Source organism: Bidens hawaiensis, unplaced genomic scaffold (genome assembly GCF_021521415.1).
Source record: "Bidens hawaiensis isolate Kalapana, Puna unplaced genomic scaffold, B.hawaiensis_p1.1 tig00039984_1, whole genome shotgun sequence".
In the NCBI taxonomy this organism is placed as follows: domain Eukaryota; kingdom Viridiplantae; phylum Streptophyta; class Magnoliopsida; order Asterales; family Asteraceae; genus Bidens; species Bidens hawaiensis.
The window spans coordinates 16792-33014 of record NW_027497035.1 but is presented as its reverse complement, the minus strand read 5'-3'; the positions used below and the strand labels follow the sequence as shown (position 1 = coordinate 33014).

Sequence of the window (16223 nt, the reverse complement as noted above, 5' to 3'; positions counted from 1 at the left end):
AATGCAACTTCCCTGAACCACCTCTACTAGAAGCTTTTTAGAGGGTTTGAAGGGCTGAGATTTAGTCATGTGGACTTTGAATGGTTAAGATGAAACCAAAAGTTAGTTTTTAATAAAGGAAACAATATATTATATAATTATAAACAGCTTCATGAATCTAGATTAATATTTAATCTTTAATTAATCAACATAGCAAAAAATCAATTGTCTAGATGCAATATCATTTCAATTTAAGATTTAATCGTTTGAATTAAAAGAAAACCTAACTTATTTAAGCAATAATAGATTACAAAGCATACATTATACGATAATGAAGATAAAAGATTAACAATTAGCGTATTCTAATCAAAGATTGCGAATAACACTGACAATGGAGATCAGAGAGGATGAGAGGGAGAGGAACATGTATTAGGAGTAAACTTCTGGTTGTGTGAAGAATATATAAGACAGATTGAGATTTGGTTAATTTGAATAATGTTGTCAATTGCTTTAGCCTTTAGATAATTAAAAAGGAATTTAATTAAAATTTAATGTAATAATTAGAAATGGATGATTTGCCATTAATAAGAAATAAAATATATGACATGACATTTGTTGTTTATTTATTAAGACAAAAATTGTATGCAATCTGACTTCATATGATTTTATGTATGCAATGGTCTGAAGGTCTGCAATCTGATAATATAATACTGTGTATTTTATAAACTGAATATCGCCTGCATAAGCTGAAAATTAGTTACCTATCATATATAGCACAGTAGATAGAAGTGACTTAGCATCAGTGAACTGCTAAAATAATTGGTGATGGTGTACGAACTATGGAAGTGGGTGGTGGTGTATGAACTATAAAAGTGGGTGGTGGTGGACGATTGTGGTAGGCGGTGATGGTGGACAGTGGGTGGTGGTGATGGACGGTTGTGGTGGGTGGTGGCCGGTGGTGGTGGTGATGGACGGTGGTGGCGGACGATGGGTGGTGGTGGACGATGGTGGGTTGTGGACGGTGGTGGTGGTGGTGGCGGACGGTGGGTGGTGGTGACGGGTGGTGGTGGGTGGTGGATGGTGGTGGCGGACAGTGGGTGGTGGGTGGTGGTAGTGGACGGTGGTTGTGGCCGACGGTGGGTGGTGGTTGACGGTGGTGGTGGTGGGTGGTGGTGCGCACGGTTGGTGGTGGTGGTGTTGAACATTGGATGTTGGTAGGATGTTAAGAAGTGTGAAAATTGTCGATATTAATTTATTTTTTAATACCATAAAAGCAGTTTTCAAATACTTTTTGTTAAAACAAACGGTATTCGGAGACTTATGTATGCGCGCTCAAGTAGACATTTGAAGAAAAAACAAACACCGCCTAAGTTGGCGTTTAGAAATGGACACTAAAAAATGATGCTATGTGAAAACTCTTGTGCATCGAATCTTTCACAAATTTAAGGTTGCCCAATCAGGGTTTAGTTTTAGATTCCAGGACCAAACATGTTTTAACCCGTATCGATTTTATGATGCAACTAAACCGATTTCAGCCGTTGAAACAGTTGTGCATATAAAGTATTCAGTCTAAAATCTATCTTCCTCTTCTTCCCGCGAGTGTTAACAAGGCCCGATCTTTTCTCCCGCCAATGATATTATTACGTGCATCATTCTTAAACACCCCAATCCAACCTTTCCCAACTAAACCAACACCCCTATTGCAAAACTTTTGCCGGAAATTAAGCGGATTAACATTAGCTGCTACCACTGAAGAAGATGACTTGAGTCCCAACAGTCACAAGTCAAAAGGGTTTACTAATTCCACCCAAATTCATGCTAATCATCAAACCTACTGTTGGCTCTTAGACGGGTACCTAAATTCTGGGTCTCTCATTGATGCCAAGAAGCTTCATGGGAGGATCTTGAAATCGGGTTTCGATATGGATAATGTAATTTGCAGTAGGCTTGCTGAGGTTTATGTTGCACAGGGTGATTTGAGTTATGCGTGCCAGGTGCTCGATGAAATGCCCCACCGAGATTTATCGTGCTGGAATAAGTTAGTTTCCGGTTTGATTAAAAAGAGGTCACCGGGTATGGTATTGGGCCTGTTTTCGAAAATGTTGATGGACGATGTTAATCCAGATGAAGTTACATTTGCAAACGTGTTACGGGCGTGTAGTGCGGATAGTATTGACTGTCGGAATCTAAAGCAGATTCATACCAAGATCATTCGTCACGGTTTTGGTACTAACTATATTGTATGCAACCCATTGATTGATTTGTACGCGAAAAAGCGGTATATAGAGACCGCACGACATGTGTTTCAAGGCTTGACTATGAGAGATAATGTGACTTGGGTTGCTATGATATCTGGATTATCTCAAAATGGACATGAAGAGGAAAGCATTTTATTATTTTCCGAAATGCACGAATCCGGGATTTTACCAACACCTTACGTGTTCTCGAGTGTCATAAGTTCTTGCACAAAGATCTCATCTTTTAACCTAGGAGAACAGTTGCATGCCTTAATTCATAAGTGGGGTTTTACATGTGAAACCTTTGTGTGCAATGCGCTTGTCACGTTGTACTCTCGCTGTGGCGCGTTGCTTTGTGCAGAACAAATATTTAGTAAAATGGATAATCGGGATGGGGTATCGTACAACACGCTTATCTCGGGTCTTGCTCAACAAGGGTTAAATGAGAAAGCTTTACAGTTATATGAACATATGCAATCTGATACGTTAAAACCGGATTCTGTCACGGTTGCTAGTTTGTTAAGCGCGTGTGCATCAACCGGGGCGTTTATTAAAGGTTTACAATTACATTCGTACGCAATAAAGGCGGGAATGTGTGCAGATATTATCATTGAAGGCTCGTTACTTGACCTTTATGTGAAGTGTTCAGATGTGAAAACCGCGCATGATTTCTTTGTGACAACTGAAAAGGAAAATGTGGTTTTATGGAATGTGATGTTGGTGGCGTATGGCCAGTTAGGGGATCTTGATGAATCTTTGAATATTTTCTCACAAATGCAAATTCACGGGTTGAGACCGAACCAGTACACGTATCCTAGTATATTAAGAACATGTACTGCAGTTGGTGCTTTAGATATTGGTGAGCAGATTCATTCACATGTTGTTAAGACGGGTTTTCAGTTAAATGTGTACGTTTGCAGCGTGCTTATCGACATGTACTCCAAGCATGGAGACCTGTACACTGCACAGAAGATTCTAAACCGTCTTAGCGAGAAAGATGTTGTTTCTTGGACAGCTATGATAGCAGGATATGCTCAACATGATTTGTTTCATGAAGCTCTTAAAACATTTTATGAAATGCTAAATAACGGAATCCAATCGGATAATATTGGGTTTTCGAGTGCGATAAGCGCTTGTGCGGGGATTCAAGCAGTTAATCAAGGCCGTCAAATTCATGCCCAGTCGGTTGTTTGCGGGTATTCATCCGATCTTTCAATCGGGAATGCACTAGTTTGTCTTTACGCTCGATGTGGTTTAATAACCGAAGCATATCTGGCATTTGAAAAGATTCAACTGAAAGATAATGTTTCATGGAACGCGTTGGTTTCGGGTTTTGCACAAAGCGGGAATTATGAGGAATCATTGAAAGTATTCTCAAAAATGACTAAGTTTGGTGTCGAAGTGAATATGTTTACATACGGGTCTGCGGTTAGTGCAGCAGCAAATACAACAAACATTACACAAGGTAAACAGATTCATGGAAGAATGATAAAAACGGGTTATAATTTGGAACCCGAAGCGTCTAATGTTTTGATAACTTTATATTCAAAATGTGGGAGTCTTGATGATGCAAAAAGTGAGTTTCTTGAAATGAATGATAAAAATGAAATTTCTTGGAACGCGATGATAACAGGTTATTCACAACATGGGTGCGGAGATGAAGCTATAAAGCTTTTTGAAGAAATGAAATGGGTCGGGTTTACACCAAACTATGTGACATTTGTGGGTGTTTTAACCACATGTAGCCACGTACGGTTGGTAGACAAAGGGCTTGAGTATTTCAAATCCATGAGTCAAGATTACGGGCTAGTCCCACGTGCCGAACATTATGCGTGTGTTGTAGACATTCTGGGTCGGGCCGGGCTTTTGACACGTGCACTTGACTTTATCGAGTCAATGCCGATCGAACCCGACTCGATGGTGTGGCGGACACTTTTGAGCGCATGTACGGTTCATAAAAATAAAGAAATTGGTGAAATTTCAGCAAAATGTCTTCTTGAGTTAGAACCCGAAGACTCAGCTACTTACGTTTTATTATCGAATATGTACGCGATTAATGGAAAATGGGATGATAGAAACCGAACACGAAAGTTAATGAAAGATAGAGGTGTGAAGAAGGTTCCAGGTCGAAGCTGGGTTGAGATTAAAAACACGGTTCATGCATTTTATGTTGGTGATCGTCTTCATCCACGAGCAGATGAAATTTATGAATATTTGGATGTTCTTAATAAACGGGCTGCTGAAATCGGGTATGTGCAGGACCGTTATAGTCTTTTGAATGATTTGGAGCAAGAGCAGAAGGACCCTAGTAGTTGTATACATAGTGAGAAACTAGCGATTACGTTTGGGCTTTTGAGTTTGTCGAATAAGATTCCGTTGCGTGTGATGAAGAATCTTCGCGTGTGTAATGATTGTCATAACTGGATCAAGTATGCGTCGAAGGTTTGCGATAGAGAGATTATAGTTAGAGACTCATATCGGTTTCATCATTTTGGAGGGGGGGTTTGTTCATGCAAAGATCATTGGTGATTTTGGTTAACTTAAAGTTGTTATTTTATGATCATATTGTTATTTAAGTTATGTACCAGAGGCAAGATGATAATATTTATCAACCTCAAATTGGCCAGTGAAGGTGCATCAGCACTTTATAGTAAACATCAAGAGCAGTCAAGTTTCAAAGTTAAATGGTATCATGCTGCAAGTGCAATTTAGTCATCTGAGTTGAGGTCAGTTCACTTGCTCTCTGTTAAGCTATCTCCAACGCGTCTGTTGGAGACTGCCCGGCAGAGTTGGCAGTGCACGCCACAAGGCAGCGCTGGAGGTTCGGTTTAGACAAGGAGAAGCCCTTGTCTAAGGGCCATACCCGTAGGTTTTTTGGGGGCCGGCCGCTTTAATTATTATGTCTTTTTGTTTTTGGTTTTGTTTTCAAAGTTTATTTGTAATGTATCAATCACTTGTACACATTTATTTTTCATTGCATATTATTTCGAATATAGTAATTTGGTAATATAATAAAAATATGTACATGTTTATATTTTGAACACACTATATATATACTTCAAGAGAGTGTAGTCTTGCTTCAACATTGTCTTGGCGTATAGACTTTTTTAAGAGAGTGTGTTACATTTTCATGTTTATCTTATCTTTTATCTATATCTACTATAGTTTACCATTCACTTGTTGCTTTGTTTTGTTTTTCTTTGTTGTGAGTGATCACTCATTTTCTTTTACAAATCTATCTTGTTCCAGTTCTTTCTCTATGATCTATTATAAAAGTTCAAAAAAATTAAGAAAAAACGTGTAGAATGACAAATATTATCTAAAGCAAGAATATTTAATTGTTTCTCTCAAATTTCAGACAATGTTTTAGAACTTTTGATTAGAAGAATGATACAAGTTAGTGTAAAAGTTACTTTAAAATGGTACTTTAAACAACAAAATGATGCTTCAATAAACTTTTAATTATAAAAAATAAAGTCATTTAGAGCAGGGGTGTGTTTTTTAACGGTACCCGAATAATAAACCCGATCCGAAGCAACCCGAGACCTAAATAACCCAACCCGAATTCACCCGAACCGATTAAACTCCTAACCCGAACCCGAGATAAAATATTCGGGTCGGTATTTGGGCTGAAATACCCAAATTCGGGTTGACCCGAATAACTCGAAGTATAGTACATCGATACATGTATCCCTAATTTTTATAGGGTAGATTAGCAGTGAAGTAACAGAGTGACCTTATGTATTTTTGTTTCGGATATTCTCAAGACTCCAATTAATATTGGATCTATCGCATCCCAATGTATTAATTACCATAAAGCATATTGATAATGTATCTTCAATTTAAAAACTTAAATCGTATAGTATTTAAACCAATATGTATTAAGCATGTTTCTTCAATCTACACAAGTATTGATCTACAGGCTACAACACTCTTTTATCCTGTCTAATGAGGATTAAAAAGATTGTATGATAACAGCTGAGGTTTATCTCCATTACTTTGAGCTCATAGTTCAAAGTTATCTTTTAACTTTCGTTCGGTTTTTGTTTTGCTAAAAAGAAGTCATTTGAATTTTGAGTAGTAAAACAAGATTTAAAAACAAATATTCTACTAAAATCAAAGTCTTTTAATCAGGGGTGGCTCGTGGGATAGCGAAGACAAGCTAGAGTTTTAGGCCCACACTCAATTAAGACCTCCAAATTCGAAAAAAACATTATATATAGATATATTATAAAGAGTATATCTAGTTAACTAAGCACCAAAAGAACTCATGTGCTTCCAGAGATCAAGACGTCATGCTTCAAAGCAAGAGAGTGGGAAGTTTACCCAAACCAACCAGTCCATATCCTTATGTTTGGATCTGAGTTTAATCCAACCGAACAAACACCTTTTAATTTCTTCGACAATGTACTCGGTAGAATAAGAGCGAAAACGGAAGACTCTCGCGTTCCTGTGCTTCCAAATAAACCATAACGAGGAATAGATAATCGCTTTCACTACCCGCCTCACCATCTTACGATGTGGGTCCTCCGCAATGTGTAGGAGATGATCAAAAGAGATTAGACCAGTCAGGTCCAAAACGCACCAGAGCGAAACAACCCTCCAAACCGCTTTTGCCCGAAAACAGTCTAAAAATGCGTGTTCCGTTGTTTCAATCTCAGAACCACACACCCGACAATCACTAGATGACAACGACATCCCTCTAGCAATGAGATTAGGCGCAACCGGAATCCTATTTTGCAACAGCCACCACCACTTAGCAAAAAGAGCGTCCATAGACTTTAGGCTTTTGGGCTTCACGATGATTTCCAAGCAACACAATTAATATTTTTTATCGTCACCAAGACCCCCAATAGAAATCTCCTCCTCAAGTTCTTTAATCGATTTTAACGGGGCATGAAACATAGAAAGGAAGTATAAAGGCAAGAACGGCTTTAGTTAGCGTAAGCCTACCACCAAAAGACAACGAGGTAGCTTTCCATTGATTTAGACGCTTTTTAACCCGATCAATGACAAGGCGTTGGAGTCCTGTTATCCAATTTCCTAAACCTAATTCTATAAAAAACAACTTTAAAGTTAGATATAACATACATAAAATAAACTAGTAACTTTTTGACGAACTTTTGTAACTTACAAAATTTTATATGAAATAAGTTTGAGCCTTTGAGGTTAAATATAACGTACAGTTGCCTGAAAACGTAAAGCAAATAACTGAAATTATGAAACTGACGGGGTAATGGAAATTTCAAAAACCGAGCTGAAATTAAACAAGCTTTTTCAGAACGAGTGTGGCGTAGTTTGGAGAGACCTAGGACCTCCACTTAGGCTATGTGTAGTGGGCATGGGCTGGGGCGAATTGTGGGCGCGAAGGGGCGAGAACACCCCCCCCCCCCCCCCGATATGTGGGCGAATTGGGGCAGGGTTCTTTTGTCGCCTGGAAGAGATGAAGATTATTATTATTATATTATATATTATTATTATATTACTATTATATATATGTATATGTATATGTATATGTATATGTATATGTATATGTATATGTATATGTATATGTATATATGTTGGGTGTGTGTATATATATGTATATGTATATATGTTGTGTGTGTGTATATGTATATGCAAAATGAATCCTAGAAACAACCCGATCCGAACCACCCGAACCACCCATTCCCTCCTTTCGGTCAACATCATGGTTCGCAAAACCAACCGAACGTGAACTTACAATGAAACCCGATGAACCTAAACCAACCGAGCTATCCGTTTCAATTTCCCGACCCGAACCTAAACATGTACGCCAACCGAGCTATATATTTTTTTATATTTTTAGTTATGTATTTTTTTGTATTTCTTTTTAATTTTAATGCATATTTATTTAATTATTTAAAGAAATTGGTTTTTATTTGATTAGTTTAATTAAAAAAAAATAATAATAAAAAAAATACAATTCTCAAAAACAAATTCTGATTGTCACCGTTTGTCCATCAACATAAAAGTTAAGTTTTTTCCTCTGTTATTCCCAAATCCAAAATTTGTTTATAGGGTTTAAGCAGTGATCGTGAAAAACACAATGTGAGACTATTTGCCCTTTGAAATCCAAGACAAAATACTGAAACTGCTTCCCGTGAAATCACTCATGCAGTTGAGATGAGTCTCTAAGACATGGATCGATACCTATACCCGCCAAAATACACAAACCCAGCTGCTGGTCCACGTATCGCTATTGATAACAATATAAGCACACATTCATCTCTATTGCTGAATACTAGGAGGTAATCGGATGCTCTCACGGCTTCTATGTTGTTGCTGCTCAACTTGTGGACTTGAATAGGCTGGTAATCTGGAACCCGTCTATTAGAAGAGCTATTGAGATTCATGTCTCTAACATTTACAACACCGTTTTTGGTTTCGGGGTTTGCCCCCTCACCAATCATCCCAAGGTTGTCAACATCACTTATCTGAATTCGGAAAATGAACCTTCCCTGCCTTTTCAAGTTTAGTTGTTTACGCTGACCACGAGGCCTTGGAGAACTCTAACCTCCCTCGTGCGTCCGTTGACTTTAGGACAGATACTGGTACCAATTATCCGGTAGCTACGGACGGGTTTGTTTACTGGATTGCCTCTGATGCAAATGGCTGGCTGATTGTTTCTTTTGATATCGCACATGAAGAATTCGGTGAAGTGAACCTTCCGGATGGGTTAGCCCAGTCTCAGCATACCCTTACCGTGTCTAAGATAAGTGATTCGGTGGCTGTGATTGAAGAGGTTCAAGAGCCCGACACAAAGGTGTTCAATGTGTGGATGATGGAGGGTGGGACTGGTGTATTTACTCAGTTATACACAATTAATGTTAACACACCAAAACAAGCATGGGTAATGGGATTTAGACAAACGGGTGATGCTGTAATAAAATTTACAAAGAGTTATGATGGAGAACTTGTTGGCTACGAGCGCATCTCAAAGCAGATGAATCATCTTGGACTTGATGGGGCCGGGAGTTCGTTTTCTGTGCATCTGCACATGGAAACACTGCTTCTTCATGATTAGTTTTCAGATCTTACAATTCGTCCTGAAGGTAATTTGGTTTGATCAGTTTACCGCAACTGCAACTGTGGTGGAGTAAATAATAACAGGAAGGATTTGCTAATTGATAATCAGGTAGGTTTGTTTGTTTATGTGCTACTGATCAATTTCTTATGTGTTCTGAACTTCTGATTTTCGATGTTTATAACCTTTGGATGTTGATGGAATTTGACTTTATATCAAGTTGGACTTATCTGATTGTGAAATTATGTGATAGTATTAATCTATTATGTTTAAAATACACCCTTTTGTTTTTGTGATTTATGAAGGATTTCTATATATAGGTGTCCTTCAAACTAGGGGATTCAAAAACTGTTAAAACCAATCGACCCATCTAAATTGAAGTAAGTTGGCCGATTTGAAAACCAAACAGTTCGGTTCATGGTTTAACGGTTAGGTACATTAAAATTTGGAACCAGCAGGTTAACGTTCTTAATTGTTTGCGTGTGCGTATGTATTATATGCTTGGAATATGTATTTAGGTATATGTAACATCTGATCTTTATAAAAGTTTTAATGTAAACTAATTATTTTGGAAAATGTGAAATAAAGAAAAACTGTTTAAATCGGCAAAACCTCGAAGATGGACTGTGAGCATCCCTACCATAAACTGTGGAAACCAACCGACATGTCCATAATAATATGAATTAAAACTTCATAGTACTCTTTAGCAACTTCCCATAAGTGATGGATGAAGGAATTTTAAGAAGACAGTTTTGAGGCTATTGAAGTTAATTTATGTGTTTGACAATGGTTGTTAGTATATAATTCTTGCAAGAAATCCAAGTTAAAAGTGAATCACCAGTTTCAAATTCAATCTGTTCATTTGAGTGTAATTTATGTATTGGCCAATTTCTACCAGTTCTGACCCAAAACAAATTGAACACTCGATTAGTTTCTAAAAAGGTTTAGTTGTATTTTAGAAAAACTTAAAAGTGTAGAGAATAAGGTCAATGGGGTGGAGACCCGGATGTGTATACTTACAATGGTTTGATCGGTGGGTTTGTTAAAAATGATGATTTGATTGAGGTGGTCACATTTTATCTATCACACGAGTCATAGAAGAATTATAGCTGTCTGCATTGGGTGTGATTAATTCTTAATCTCCAGTCACAAAATGCGTCTAATATATTGGTCAATGCTTATGAAGTCCGGGGTGAGGTCATTTGAATTAATTTGAGTATGTTCAATGCTTCTAAAGCAGAGGTCAATTCTACATTTATAAGGGGCTGCTGGTTTACGTGTACTTTTTAAAAGAATTTAAACAAAAACTACTGAATAGCTAAGCAAATTGGATTCAGTCAAATGAGAATTGGGAGGTGCTTATAATTTGACTAATTTGACTTTTCAGAAACTGGATTTTTATTGTTTTAATCTGACTTTGTGCTAAATTGTATATGCTTGGTTATGTCAATTTTTTTTTTTTTTGGATCTACTGCATTTTCTCAGTGCTTTGTTTAAGGCGGAAACGTGTTATGCTTATGATCAAGACAAACGGTATTAGTTGGGTATAACGTTTTCTAAGTATAATAGATTAATAGGGAAATCAGAGTCAACTGTATAGGAAGTTTGGTCAAAGACAGTCAACGAATAATGTGTCTTATTGTACTAATAGTTTAGGTAAACGGAATTGGATCACCACCACTACAGCCTTCACTTTTCACATTAGTAACACATGCCGCCACTGCACATGCCGCCTTAGGTAAAAATTCAACTGCCGCCACTACAGCCCTGGACCACCACCACCACCACCACTCGCAACCACCGCGTACACACCAATTCGCCACCACCGCGTATACATCAACTATAGACACCCCACCATTGTTAACATTCTCAAACCAGAAGGTTCATATCTGGTAAGAAGAAACCCCAAAATTGGGTCGCCGGTGCAGGCGTGACAAATCTTGTGGTGGGTATTTGATTTTCTATGGTTTTTTTAAGTCCGACAAGTTCGATTTGGTGTGAAATTGAAAATCGGAGCTCCATTTTTCATCTATGATGCCCGTAATTGTAAAGCCTATGTCAAGGTGTTTTGGGGCTAATTTGTGCAATTCCGGCCATTTCTAGGGTTTCGGAGAGGTGATACAGAGGGGTATAATTGATTGATGGTGGTGGTCTGTAGCTATTAGGGTATGGTGGATTGGTACCGTGGCGGATCCAGGAATTTTTTTCAGGTGGTGCACTACTTTTAGATGTTTCAATTTCATAGAGTCGGGTATAAAAGATTCCGGGTCGGTTCAAGGTGCGGGTCGATTCGATGGTTTGGGAAAAGTTCATTACGTAATAAAAACACGATAAAATAATTAAAAAGACACCGTCATTAGAAATTAAACTACACATAATACGAGTATAAATACAATAGTCTTTACAATGACCACGAAAAGCTAATGAACCATTCAACAATAATTTAGTAAGTCTAGCCGAAGCATATAATCGGATTCTATATTGTTTTTTATGTATATCAGTTCCTTTATCAACAATTACAAACTAACAAATTAAAAACTTACAATCTAACAAACTAAAACTAAAATTTAGCATATAACTTAACAATTAACAACATCAAGAACAATTATAGTGTATAACTGATATAAATATAAAGCTGAATTTAAAAAAACTAACAAATTAAAAACTTACAAACTAAAACTAAAATTTAGCATATAACTTAACAATTAACAACATCAAGAACAATTATAGTGTATAATTGATATAAAGCTGAATTTAAAATAAAAAGTTCAAAAATGCTGCTAGTTTGAAGAGTTGAACACAAGACCTACAATTTACAAAACCAACAACTTACCAACTAGACCATCACACATATTATTATTAGAGTGGTTCCTTTCTAATTTATAAGGCGGTTCCCTATAATATTTTCTATATATCATAAACTATAATTTCAAAACTCGGGTGGTTCCGAGGAACCACCCAATTACTAGGTAGATCCGCCATTGGATTGGTAGTGTGGTGGTCCGGTGGTGGTGGTAGTGTAGAGAGAGAGAGAGAGGGAGTGCACGGTGGTGGTGGTGGTGGTAGTTTAGGTGATGGTGACGGTTGCCGGCTGGGGACGAGTGGCGCAGTAGAGATGATGTTATGCGGCATATATTATTTTATTATTATTAATTAATTTAGTGGCTCAATGATATTTTTAATAAATATATAATTTTAGTTTATTAAAAAGACTAAATTGCCCTCACATGAGATGCACATGACTGGATTTAACGAGAAAAACTAACACTCGTTAGTGAAAAGGACGATGTAAGGCCCCGATCCCGGTGCCCTACTTTGGACGTTGGATTTTGCTCATACACAGTTCTACAAATAAGAGTTTATTAAAACTTTCGCGGAAACGTTAACTTTAATCATTCGATACAAAACATTCGATCTTTTCATTAAAACATAATATACAACATCATATTTAAAACATCATTTCTCTTCCATCTTCAGATGTCAGCCATTCAGTCCATGTCATGTGCCCACCCCATGCTAGCTCATTAAACATATTTACCTGCGTGCATACTAAAAGTCAGCTACGCTAAGTGAGTTCTAGTTAATCAGGCAACATACAATTCATTCTCATACATTCCTTCACGTATCCGAAGACACGTATTAATACTTTAACCTTGTATAAATATCCATAAGAGGAACGCACATAATATCTATTAAAAGAACCATTACTATTACTCATACTATATATATTCTCCATAGAAGGAACAATTTATATATATTATCCATAGAAGAAACACTCTATGTATTATCCATAGAATGAACACTATACATTATCCATAGAAAGAACGCATCGCATTATCCATAGAAGGAACCCTATATATTATCCATAGAAGGAACACTACACATTATCCATAGAAAGAACAATATTCATTATCCATAGAAGGAACACTATATATATATATATATGTATTTCATTAAATATCCATTTAAGGAACACATATAATGTCCACAGTTCTTACATTATCACTTCCCGGGTATATGTCCAATAGGAGTTAGAGGGATTTGTCATCCTAACTTACTATATCAGACATAGAGCCCGCATACCGTTCATACACTTGTTTCCACATACCATACATACAACTATAATCACCTTCCTTGGCGATACGTGCAATATCCAAAGATCGTTTACGCACCGACAAGCATTCATCCATAACCTTATTATAATATTTATCACATAAATCATCTATGGTATACACTTACCACTTAAGGTAAGTGTATTAACATTTCACATTGAGTATTCACATAGCCCAAAAAACATAACAAGGATATGAGGCTAGAAACTCACCTGGATCCTGTTACGTTCTCCGTTAATCGTGATCCCTCTCTTTAACTGAGTTTTGCTGACTGTATAATAATTACACGTATCAATACTTGTCCTAATTATATTGTTCATATTTCAGCCAAAATGGCTAAGTTTGATCTAATCTAATGGTCTTGTTTTAGATTACATTTTACTTAGAATATTTTACCTTAAATCTCAATGTATTTGTATTCTAATGATCACATTGTAATCTAATGATCACATTGTAAGCTAGTGATCACATTGTAAGCTAATGATCACATTGTAAGCTAATGAACATTGTAATCGAGTCTCAAGATTGTAAGCGAGTATACATGTAAGCGAGTATACATTGTAAGCGAGTATAAATGTAAGCGAGTCTCAAGATTGTAAGCGGGTATAGGCAATGTAAGCGAGTATAATGTAAGCGAGTTCAATGAAAGCGAGTATAATGTAAGTGAGTATAATGTAAGCGAACGAGCTTAATCTTATTTAAATATTAGGTCACAGTTTGGTCTTTTATCATCGTTATCTTTGCTCGTTTTAACCTTAACACCTTGTTATGGCTCGGTATGAACCCATAAATGTTTCCCTAACCGTTTTCGGCTAAAACTTAACCCGAGTGACCATAAAGCTTGGACGTTTAGGGCTAGATCTAGGGTTTCTCTAAACGAGCCGTTTATAACCATAAGTTTGTTAAGTTCATTTTAACATCAAGTTCGCTACTTTATAGTTCGTTTATACCCGATCTACTCTAGGGTTTGGTTTCATAACAAACCGTTCATGAAAACATAACCTTTAAAGATAAAGAACGCACCTTTACTCGTTTTTAGGTTACGGTTTAGCTTGGTTATGAACTAGAATCTTGTATCTTGCTTGTATATCAAAGATTTATAAGAATCTAAGCTTGTTTGGTCTCGGATTTCTCTCTTCCTCTTGCGGCAGTGTATGGAGGCTATGTGTATGTTTTTTGAGTGTGTAAAGATTCTTGAAAGATAAGACGGATGGAAATGGAAAGGATTAGGGTTTAAGGGGGTATTTATACTCCCTTAAGCCCATGGACCTAAGGCCATCTTTCCTTCTTTTTTTTTTGTCCATAACTCATTCCATCTAAATAGCCTACTTACTCTTTCATATTTTATCATTATTATTATCGTTCCACTAACTCAATTATTTCACCCGACGCAAATAATATATTAAATATTATTTTAGAATTTCGGGATGTTACAGACGAACCGTGCAATGTTTTTTGAACATAAAAGATGTTTTTTATCATTAAGTTTGCTAAAGGACAACCAATAAAAAAAGGGAAATTTCATAGAATAACAACCAAGTTTCAAAAGTGTTCTAATTAGGTCACTCAACTTTAAAAAAATATTTCAATTAGGTCACTCAACTTTCATATTTTATTAAATTAAAGGTTTTAACATGTTTTGTTAACGTTTTTATTTTTTGTTTCTCATAGGAAATCTTTTTATCTTTTATTTTATGTTGACGTTGAGTGGCGACGTGAAGTTTATTTATTTATTTTTGAATTTTAATATAATTACCGTTTTTTAATTTTTTAAAAATATAACTGCATATATTGCAAATTCCGACACCCACATTCTCCATTTCTTTCTTAACAAACAAAAAAATCAGTGAGACTCGATTTGAAGATTTAGTAAACCGATTTGAGAAAAATGTGCTTAAGTGGCCTAATTGGAACACTTTTGAAAGTTGGTTACTATTCTATAAGATATTCCATAAAAACGTGCAAACATAAAAGACGAGTCATGTCATTTTGTCAAAGAAATTATTATTGTATTTATCTGTTGAATAAATAATAAAAAATTTATATTTATAATATTATAGACATAAAATTTGGGTGAAAAAAAAAGAGTTTCTATTAGGCCTGTAAACGAACCGAACGTTCGGTGAACTGTTCGTGAACCGTTCGGCTAGAAGTTAGTTTATGTTCGTTTATTTATTAAACGAACGAACACAAACACAAAATCTGTGTTCGTTTAATTAAACGAACGAACATGAACACATGTTCCGTTCGTTCATTTATGTTCATGAACGTTCGTTTATTTATGTTTGTTTATTTATGTCCGTATATGTATTAATATAAAATAATTATTTATTATCTTTTAATTTGTGTTCATTGAAGTGTTTTCATTTATGTTCGTTTATGTTTGTTGTCTTCACTTACATTTGTTCATCTATGTTCGTTTATCTTTGTTCAGTTATGTTCCCTTAGATTAGATTATAAACAAATGAATATAAACGAACAAAAATGTTCTTTTTTTTAATAAACGAAAAGGAACATAAATGTTTGTTCGATTAAGTGTTTATATTCGTTTAAAGTTAAATGAACGAACACGGATATGCCCTTGTTTGTGTTTGTTCAATTCGTTTACATGCTTTCATTATTCACATTGATAAATACGTCGGTCTCAATCTCTAGGTTCTGTTGATTTTATTTGTGATCGTTTGTGTTCGTGAACCGTTCGTGAACACATCATTTCCTTAATGAACGAACATGAACATAAAATCTCATTCGGTAAGTGTTCGTGAACTGTTCGTGAACACATTATTTCCTTAACGAACGAACACGAACAAGACCTTGTTTGTGTTCGTTCGGTTCGTTTACAACCCTAGT

General features: G+C 36.2%; 1 pseudogene; it reads left to right on the top strand.

Moving 5' to 3' along the window:
* Positions 1-1439: 1439 nt before the first annotated feature.
* Positions 1440-5009, top strand: LOC143591680 (pentatricopeptide repeat-containing protein At4g13650 pseudogene; annotated as a pseudogene).
* Positions 5010-16223: the final 11214 nt, after the last annotated feature.